We start from the raw sequence: 9,647 nt of genomic DNA, 5'->3' as shown, positions 1-9,647 counted from the left end.
ACCTCCCTAATCAGATCTCCATTACACTAATATCTTTGTTTACTCCCGCAGAACTGGCTAAGTGGTGTGTGTGGGAGGAGGAGGAGGAGGAGGAAGAGGAGGAGGAAGTACGATGGCTTAGGTTAGTGGAGGAGGAAGGAACGAGAGAGTAGGAGGTAAGGGAGAGTGAGAGGGAGGGGGAGGAAAGAGGAGGAAGAACATGGGGTTTTGGAAACATGGAAACATGGACTAGCAGGCAGCAGAAAGCCTGTTGGCTCATTACTAGGCTGCCTGCGTTCAGTGATTCAATCAATCCGTTTGCCATAGGAGTGGCTTGCAGGGAAGGATTAAAGCACTTGTATATCTACTCTTGGGAACGTTCAGTTCACTCCCGATGCAGCAAAGTGGCGATCAATGCGTTTCTTGAAGGAGTTGATGGTCTCTGCGCTAACCACTTCTGCAGGAAGGCTGTTCCAGTGGCGAACAACTCTATTCGAGAAATAACTCCTGCCGATGTCGGAGGAGAAGGAGGAAGAAAAAGAGAATAGAGACGTAAGGGAGGAAAGGAGAGAATTAAGGGAATATGAGGGAGAGGAAAGAAGGAAGAAGAGGAGGAGGAGGAGTAGGTACTGAGGCTTGGAAAGGAGGAGGGAAGAGAGAGACGTGAAGAAGGAGGAGAAGAAAGAAGGAAGAGGAAGAAGAGGAAAAAAAAAATACTGGGTTGGAAAGAATGAGAAAGGAGAAAGGAGAGACATAGAGGAGAAAAAAGAGAATTGAAGAAGCATAAGGAATAAGAAAGGTATATTTTGACTCATTGGTGAGGAAAAAGAAAGGAAAAAAGAAGGAAAAGAGGAGGAAAGAACAAGGACTATCTCAGCTCAGTAGAAAGGAAAACAGAGAAGTCTTTGTCCTGAAATAGAGAAAAGAAATGGTAGGGAGTGGCGAGAGAGATAAGAGAAAGCTAGTTACTGGAGAGCCTGGGGAGTAATGGGGAGGAATAGGGAGGGAAGGGGAGGGAAGAAGGGGGAGGAGATAACAGGGTGCCACGCGAGGGAGAAAGCTGGAGACCCTTAAGCATGTAAGGGAGGAAAGGGAAGGGGAGAAGGGGAGGAAGGGAGGTTAAATGGAAGAGGGAGGGGGAATGAGAAGGGAGATGGGTGGGGAGGAGGAAGGGGAATGGGAGAGGGAAGATGAGGAGGAAGGGGAAGGGAGATTACCGGGTACATACTGAAAGGGAGAAAGCTGAAGGGCCTGAGGAGTAAGGGAGAGAGAAAAGAGGGAGAGAGGGAAGGGGATGGGGAGCGAATGGAGGTGTTTCCCACGGGTCAGGGTGAAGGGTGCCAAGGAGGGAGAGGACGAGAAGGGTGAGGAGAAGGGTGAGGGGAAAGTGTGAGGGTGGGTCTCTAAGGGAAAACACTCTTGATGTACCTCTCGCCTCCCTTTCCTCCCTTCCTCTCTCCCTCCCTTCTTTCCTTCATCTGTTTTCCTCTCTTCTTGTTTTCCTTCCTCCCTTTTTCCCTCCCTGCCTCTTCCCTTGCCTTTATTTCTCTCTTCTTCTTCTTCTCCCTGCCTCCACTCCCTTCATTTTGCCTCCCTTCCTCCCTGCTTCTCTCCCTTCCTCTTCCCTTGCCTTTATTTCTCTCTTCGTCTTCTCCCTGCCTCCATTCCATTCTTGCCTCCCCTCCTCCCTGCTTCCCTTCCTCCCTTCCTTCCTTTGCTCTTTTCTTCCCTTCGTCTTGTCTTACCTCCCTTCCATTTTCTTGCCTCCCTTCCTCAATACATCCCTTCCTTGCTTCCCTTTCCCTCTCCTTCCTTCCCTCCCTTCCTCCCTTCCTCCCTTTGCTCCTTCCTTCCCTTCGTCTTGTCTTACCTCCCTTCCTTGCCTCCCTTTCCCTCTCCTTCCTTCCCTCCCTTCCTCCCTTCCTTCCTTTGCTCCTTTCCTCACTTCGTCTCCCTTCCTCAGTACATCCTTCCCTTGCCTCCCTTTCCCTCTTCTTCCTTCCTTCCTAACTACCTCTCTTCCCATTCTCCGTCCCTTCCTTCCTTCTTCTCCACAAGCTTTCTCTTCCCCTTCTTCTTCGTCTGTTTACTTTTCATCTTCCCTCCCTCTTCCTCTCTCTGTCTGCTTTTCTTTCTCTCCTTCCCTCCTCCTACCTCTCGCCCTCTGTCCCTCTCCCAACCATCTTTCCTCCCTCCCCTCTCCTTCCTCCCCTCTGTCTGCTTTTCTTCTTCTCTTTCCCTCCTCCTACCTCTCTCCCTCTGTCCCTCTCCCTATCATCTTCCCTCCCTCCCCTCTCTCTGCTTCTCTCTCCCTCCCTCCCTCCCTTGCCAGGCTCAACTCTTCAAACTTCCATTCTGGGTGGTTCGCTGCTCCTCTAAAGACATAAACGACAATTTGTGCTCAAGAGTAATTGGGGAAAACGGTGAGGAAAATAATCGCCCTCCTCCTCCTCCTCCTCCTCCTCCTCTTCTTGCAACTCCTCCTCCTCCTCGTGCCCTTGCTCCACTTTCCTCCACCCATAATCTCTCTTCCACCTTATCCTTTCTTTTACTTTCTGTTTTCTTCCTTTTTTCTGTCTATAATCGCCTTTCCGGTCTTTTTTTTATCTATCTTTGTCTATTCCTCTCTACTTTTTTTCACATTCACAACCTTGCTTTCTTGTCAATCTTCCTTTTCTTTATCTTTTCTTGCTTTTTTTCGTATCTATAATCACTTTTCCTTATCTATCTATCTATTTATCTATCCATCTATTTTTCCTCATTCTCCTTCCTTTTCTTTCTCTTTTCTTTTCTTTCTTCGTGTCCATAATCACTTTTCCTTATCTATCTATCTATTTATCTATCCATCTATTTTTCCTCATTCTGTTCTTCTCTATCTATCTATCTACCTATCTATCTATCTTCCCTCCTTTTAGATGTCCTTTTTCCCACCTCCCTCGATATCCTGTTTCTCCTCACCTCCTCCTCCTCCTCCACCTCCTCCTCCTTTTAAATTCCTTCCCCCAAACAAAATTTCAATACGCCCCACGCGGGACCTTTGATGGGCGGGAGGGGCGCGGGGTGGCGGGGAACAAGGGGAAACAGAGGGGAAAATAAGGGCCGGGGAAGGGATGAAAAGTTGCACTGTCACATCAAACCACCACCACCACCACCAACAACAACAACAACAACAGCAAAAATAACAATGGCATACTTACTCAGCTGCACAACAACAACAACAACAACAACAACAACAACAACAATGACATACTAAGGGAAGAACAACAATGGAAGCGTTATTAATTACTGCAACAACAACAACAACAACAACATCAAAAACGAAATAAAAAATAACAGTAAAGGAGTGAAAATAACATCATAGAGAGAGAGAGAGAGAGAGAGAGAGAGAGAGAGAGAGGAAAAGAACCTGATGACATAATAGAATCGACTCTTTATTTTCCTCTTCCATATCTTATCTTTATCTCAATATTTTCCTCCTCCTCATATTTCTCTTCCTCCATTCTTTACCCTCCCCTTTCCTCTCCCCTCTCCTCTCTTCTATTCTCTTCTCCCTTCTCTTCTACTCTTCTCTCCTCCTTTCCTCCTCTTCTTTTCTCCTTTCCTCATCCTTTCCCCTTCTCTCCTCTTCTCTCATCTCCTCTCTCTTCTCCTTTATCCTCTTCTTCTTCACCTCTTCTCTTTCCCATTCCTCTCATTTCTCCTCCTACTCTCCTCCCCTTCTCCTTTCCTGCCCTGACCTCTTCTCCCCGCCTCTCCTCCTCCTCCTCCTCCTCCTCCTCCTCTTCCCTCTCATCATCATATAAATCATGAGCCTCACATTAGAGGGAAAGATGTATCGATGGACAGGAAACTCTTCTCTCTTTCCTTTTCCTCTTTCATCTCCTCTTTGTCTGTCTGTCTGTGTTTGCGTTTGTCTGTTTGTTTGTCTGTCAGTATGTTTGTCTGTGTTTTTTATTTCTATTTTTCTTTATTTCTCCTTTTTTGTCTTTTTATTTATTTATTTATTTCATTTTTTCTATTTTCTCTTATTTCTGTGTGTTTTTATTTCTCATTATTTCATTTCTCTCTCTCTCTCTCTCTCTCTCTCTCTCTCTCTCTCTCTCTCTCTCTCTCTCTCTCTCTCTCTCTCTCTCTCTCTCTCTCTCTCTCTCTCTCTCTCTCTCTCTCTCTCTCTCTCTCTCTCCTCCCCTTCTTCCTTATTTCCTTCCTTATTATTTATACATTCATGGTCTCATCGGCATCATCACCACCACCACCATCACCACCACCATCGTCATCATCATCATTTCCCATCACCACCACCACAATCACAATCACCACCACAATTACCACTATTACAGCCTCCCTCTCGACCACCATCACAAAAGGCCATAAGAATAATCCGCCCATGGCCTTGTATCAAAGTCTATGGCCCGCCGCCCGACAGCCCTTCTCTCCTCTTTATTTGTATTTATGAAAGGCATAACTACCTCCACCAGTCATAATAGAGGAGCGGAGGAAACGAAGGGATGGAGGGATCTGGGCGGGATGAAGAGATGGAGGGAGGGAGGGAAGATGGTAGGGAAGGAAGGGAGGGAAGGCGGCAGAGTTTGGGGAGGTTGGGAAGGGAAGGGAGGGTAGGGAAAGGAAGGGTGGATAAAGGGAGGGAGTCGAGGGAAGGAAGGAGGCTTTGAGGAAGGGAAAGGGAAGGAAGGAAGGAATAAGAAATGGGGGATAAGGAGAAAAGACGAAGGTATAGAGGGGAAGGAGAGGAAGGGGTCGAGGGGGGTGGAGACAGACTAGGATAGGGGAGGGGACGGGAAGAAGGAAAGGAGGGGTGACGAGATAGTGGAGGGGAGGAAAGAGAGAGTAGGGAAGGGCAGGGAGGTGGGATCGAGGAGGAGGAGGAGGAGGGAGGTATGATGGAGGAAAAGGAAAAGGAAGAAGTCCAGTATTAAGAGATGAATGGGAAGTGAGGATAGAAGTAATGGGCGGCCGTGATTTATAACCCGTGTTTGTTTATTCGGTATTGTGATGTTATTCCTTGTGTTTGTGAGTGTGTGTGTGTGTGTGTGTGTGTGTGTGTGTGTGTGTGTGTGTGTGTGTGTGTGTGTGTGTGTGTTGTCTATAGCTCTTCCGTTTCCCTTCTCCTCTAACTCTTTTTTTCATTACTTTCCTCCCAAACCTTTCACTCTTTGCTCCATTTCTTTCTTTCTTCCTCTTTTCATCATAATTTCCCTTACCAAGCTCTTCTACTTCCCTTCTCTTCTAACTCTTCCTCTTCTTTCTTACTTTCCTTCCCCAACTTTCACTACTTGCTCCATTTCTTTCTTTCTTCCTGTTTTTCATCATAATTTCCCTTACCAACCTTCTACTACCAAGCTCTTCTACTTCCCTTCTCTTCTAACTCTTCCTCTTCTTTCTTACTTTCCTTCCCCAACTTTCACTACTTGCTCCATTTCTTTCTTTCTTCTTGTTTTTCATCATAATTTCCCTTACCAACCTATCACTACCAAGCTCTTCTACTTCCCTTCTCTTCTAACTCTTCCTCTTCTTTCTTACTTTCCTTCACCAACTTTCACTACTTGCTCCATTTCTTTCTTTCTTCCTGTTTTTCATCTTAATTTCCCTTACCAACCTTCTACTACCAGGCTCTTCTTCCTTTCTCTTCTACCTAATCATCTTTATTACTTTACAACCTTTCACTACTTACCTCCATCTTTCTCCTCTTCTTCCTCATCTTTCTCTCCCCTTCTTCCTTATTCCCTTTGCTAGTAGCCCAGACCTTCTCTTCGCTTTCTCCTCTCTTTCTCTTCCCCTCTTCTTGTCTTTCATCCTGCTTCTTTTAATGGTTGTAAATCATCTCCCTTCTTCTTTTATTTCCCTCTTTATTGCTCATGTTTTTTTTTGTGTGTGTGTTATTATTGCTCGTGTGTGTGTTTGTTTTTGTGTGTTTGTCTGTTTTTTTTTAATCGTTATTCATTTAATGGGCTCTGAATCGGGTCCTCTTTTTTCTTCTTTTATTTTCTTTATTTATGGCTCATGTTTATGTATATTTTTTCTTCCCTGATTTTATTCTTTCTGTTTCTGTGTTTGTGTTAGTCAGCCCTCGTCTTTCTCTCTCTCTCTCTCTCTCTCTCTCTCTCTCTCTCTCTCTCTCTCTCTCTCTCTCTCTCTCTCTCTCTCTCTCTCTCTCTCTCTCTCTCTCTCTCTCTCTCTCTCTCTCTCTCTCTCTCTCTCTCTCCTCCATTAAAGCTATCTCTACCTCACTCTCACCCCATGCGACCCATTAATGAGACTTTCCCTCCCGGTTTCTCTTCCTCCTCCCTCCAAAAAGCTGGTCCTCCCCTTCTTCCCCTTCTTCCTCCTCTTCCCCTTCCTCTCTTTCCCCTCTTTCCCCCTCTGAAACTGACCAACCCTCACACTACTTCCTCCTCCTCCTCCTCCTCCTCCTCCTCCTTGGTACAGACCCGATTCTTCTTTCTTCTTCTTCTTCATCTTCTTCTTCTTTTCTTCATTTGTCTATTTTTTTTCTTGTACTTTTGTTTCTTTTACTTCATCTACATCTTCTAATTCTTTCCTATTTATTTTCTTCTACTTCTTTATTTCCTTTATCTTCTTTTCCATCTTTATTCTCTCCTCTTAATTTATTTTTCTTCTTCCTCCTCTTCTTCCTCCTCCTCTTCCTCCCTTCGGTGACCCATCCCTTCCTTAAGTGACCTGTCCCTTCCTCCTTTCCTCTCTCTCTCTCTCTCTCTCTCTCTCTCTCTCTCTCTCTCTCTCTCTCTCTTGGCCACATAAGGGGTCGCCGGAGCAATAAAGTAAAAGAAATGTAATATCTGGACTTTCTTTTACAATATATATATTTTTCTTCTCCGTCCCGCCCACCCTTCACGGCCTCGACGCTCCCTTCCTCTTCCTCTTCCTCTTCCTCTTCCTTTTCTATTTCTTCCTCCTCATCATTTTGCTTTTCAACCTTTCACTATTTTGCTTTTCCATATCCTTTTCTCCTTTTCTTTCTCTTCTCTATTTATTCCTCTTTTTCTTCATCTTCCCCTCTTCCTCTTCCTCTTCCTTTTCTATTTCTTCCTCCTCATCATTTTGCTTTTCAACCTTTCACTACCTTGATTTTCCATGTCCTTTCTCCTTTTCTTTCTCTTCTCTATTTATTCCTCTTTTTCTTCATCTTCCCCCTCTTCCTCTTCCTCTTCCTCTTCTATTTCTTCCACCTCATCATTTTCCATTCCAATCTTTCACTACCTTGCTTTTCCATTTCCTTTCTCCTTTTCTTTCTCTTCTCTATTTACTCCTCGTCTTCTTCATCTTCCCCCTCTTCCTCTTCTTCCTGTTTTTCATCATAATTTTCTTTACCAATCTCTTACTACCTACCTCTTCTACTTCCCTTCTCTTCTACGTTTTCCTCTTTTATTATTGTTTTCCTCTTCCAATCTTTCACTATCTTGCTCCATTTCTTTCTCCTCTTCTTCCTCATCTTTCTCCTCTTGCTCCCGTGTTTCCTTCTCTTCGCTTTCTCCTTTTTCTCTTTCCCTCTTCTCTTCTTGTTCCTCCTTTTCATCCTGTGCTGGCTTCAATGTGTGTTTCTTTCCTTTGCTGCTTTCTCTCCTTAGTTCTCTCCTCCTTTTCCTCTTCCTCCTTCTTCTTTCCTTCCAGTATTCCCATCACTACCTCATATTTTCTTCCTCCACTTCCTCTTCCTCCTCCTCTTTTCCCTCCCAAATATACCTTTCACTGTCCAACCTTTTCCCCCTCCCTTTCTCCTCTTCCTTCTCCTGCTCCTCCTTCCTCATATTTTCTTCCTCCACTTCCTCTTCCTCCTCTTTTCCGTCCCAAATATACCTTTCACTGTCCAACCTTTTCCCCCCTCCCTTTCTCCTCCTCCTCCTCTTCCTCCTCCTTCCTCATATTTTCTTCCTCCACTTCCTCTTCCTCCTCCTCTTTTCCGTCCCAAATATACCCTTCACTGTCCAACCTTTTCCCCCTTCCTTTCTCTTCTTCCTTCTCCTCCTACCCCCTCCTCCTCCTCCTCCTCCTCCTCCTCCTCCTCTTCCGTTCGCAATGACTCCCCCGCCATAATGTGAGGGAATAACACCGATATATATGTGTGCCATGAATCCATGAAGCGGGTTGGGTCGCATGTTAATCGCCCAATTTACTACGCGGGTTAGCGAAAATAGAACCCCTCGCCGGCCAATCAGCGTCCACGGCCCCCCATAACTTCCGCCAATCACAGCCTTCATCACTGCACGCTCCCCGCCAATCAGAGAGCAGCGAGGCCATGACGTCACGCGGAGGAGGAAGTTGTGGAGGAGGAGGAGGAGTATAGTAAGAAAGTTGAGGAATGAAAGAAAGTAGAAGAAGACGAAGAAGAAGAAGAAGAAGAAAAGCTAAAAGGACATCATAACTTTCCGGTCAAAACCTTCATTTTTGTCCACGTTCGGCCAACCACAATGCAGCAACAACCATGACGTTATACTGAAGGAGGAGGAGGAGGAGGAGGAGGAGGAGGAGGAGGAGGAACGGTCATCATTCTCCACATTCTCCACATCTGACCAATCATTGCAGCTCACGTCATGACATCACACTGGAGAAGGAGGAGGAAGAGGAGTGGCAGAAAGAAGGGGAAAGGTCACAGTTAGCCCGCGGGGTCAATGTCGCCCCGGGGCTAACCTCGGGGGACAAGCGGGTCATGGCTTCCCGCTCACCTTTTTCTGATAACTAAGTGAAAGAACTAGTGTACAGCGGATGCGTGTACCCCAGTGGCCGAGGCTTCCCCCGCGGAGACACGCAGGACTTGTCTGGTAGGGAAGAGAGCCCAAGGGAACGCTCCAGGCGACGGGGAGGCGTGGGGTGGTATTGGGGAAGTGTTGGGGAAGCTAGAAAAGGCGTGAGGATGTGCTGGAGGCGTGGGGCGGGTGTGGGGAGGGTGTGGAAAGACATGGGCAGGAGTTGGGAAGGATGGGGAAGGAGTGGAGAGGAATTGGAAGGTGTTGGGATGCTGGGAAAGTGTTTTGGGATGAGAATAGCATGAGGAAGCCGATTGGGAGGCAGGGGGAATGCATGGGGAAGCAGGGAAGGAGTTTAAAGAGAGAAAGAGGACATTGGAGAGGCAGGGGAAGATTGGGGAAGGCAAAGAAGGGGCGTTAGGTTAGCAGGGGAGGTGGTAATATGGCAGGGTATGTCTAGAGGTGTCGGGAGGGAAGTGTAGATGGAGAGGGAGGGGGAGGGGTGTGTATAGAGGGAAAGGCGTAATAAGAGAAGAGGGCGAGGTGGGAATGGGTTGAAGGGGAGGAAAAGTGAGCCATTAAGAGCGGTTACGAATTGTTCTCCTCCGCTCCTGTTGCCTTTTCCTCGCCCCTCGATCTGCCCTCATTCGTCTGTTTGTTCAAGGATTGTGTTTTGTCCTCCTCCTCCTCCTCCTCGTTTTTCTTTTTTCCTCCTCTTCTTTCTCCTCGTTCTTCTTCTTTTCCTTCTCCTCCTCCTTCTTTTCGTTCTTCTTCTCCTCCTCCTCCTTTTCCCCTACCTCCCTTTCTTCTTCCCCTCTTTCCCTCCTTTCTCTTCCTTACTATACCTCCCTACCTTCCTTCTCCTTTTCCCTCCTTTTCTTTTTCCTATCTCCTCCTTACTTTCCCACCTTCCTTTTCGTTTTCCTTCCTTTCCTTTTCCTATCA

The sequence above is a fragment of the Eriocheir sinensis genome, chromosome 48 (assembly GCF_024679095.1).
Source record: "Eriocheir sinensis breed Jianghai 21 chromosome 48, ASM2467909v1, whole genome shotgun sequence".
NCBI lineage: Eukaryota > Metazoa > Arthropoda > Malacostraca > Decapoda > Varunidae > Eriocheir > Eriocheir sinensis.
Note: the sequence above shows the minus strand (reverse complement) of the source record.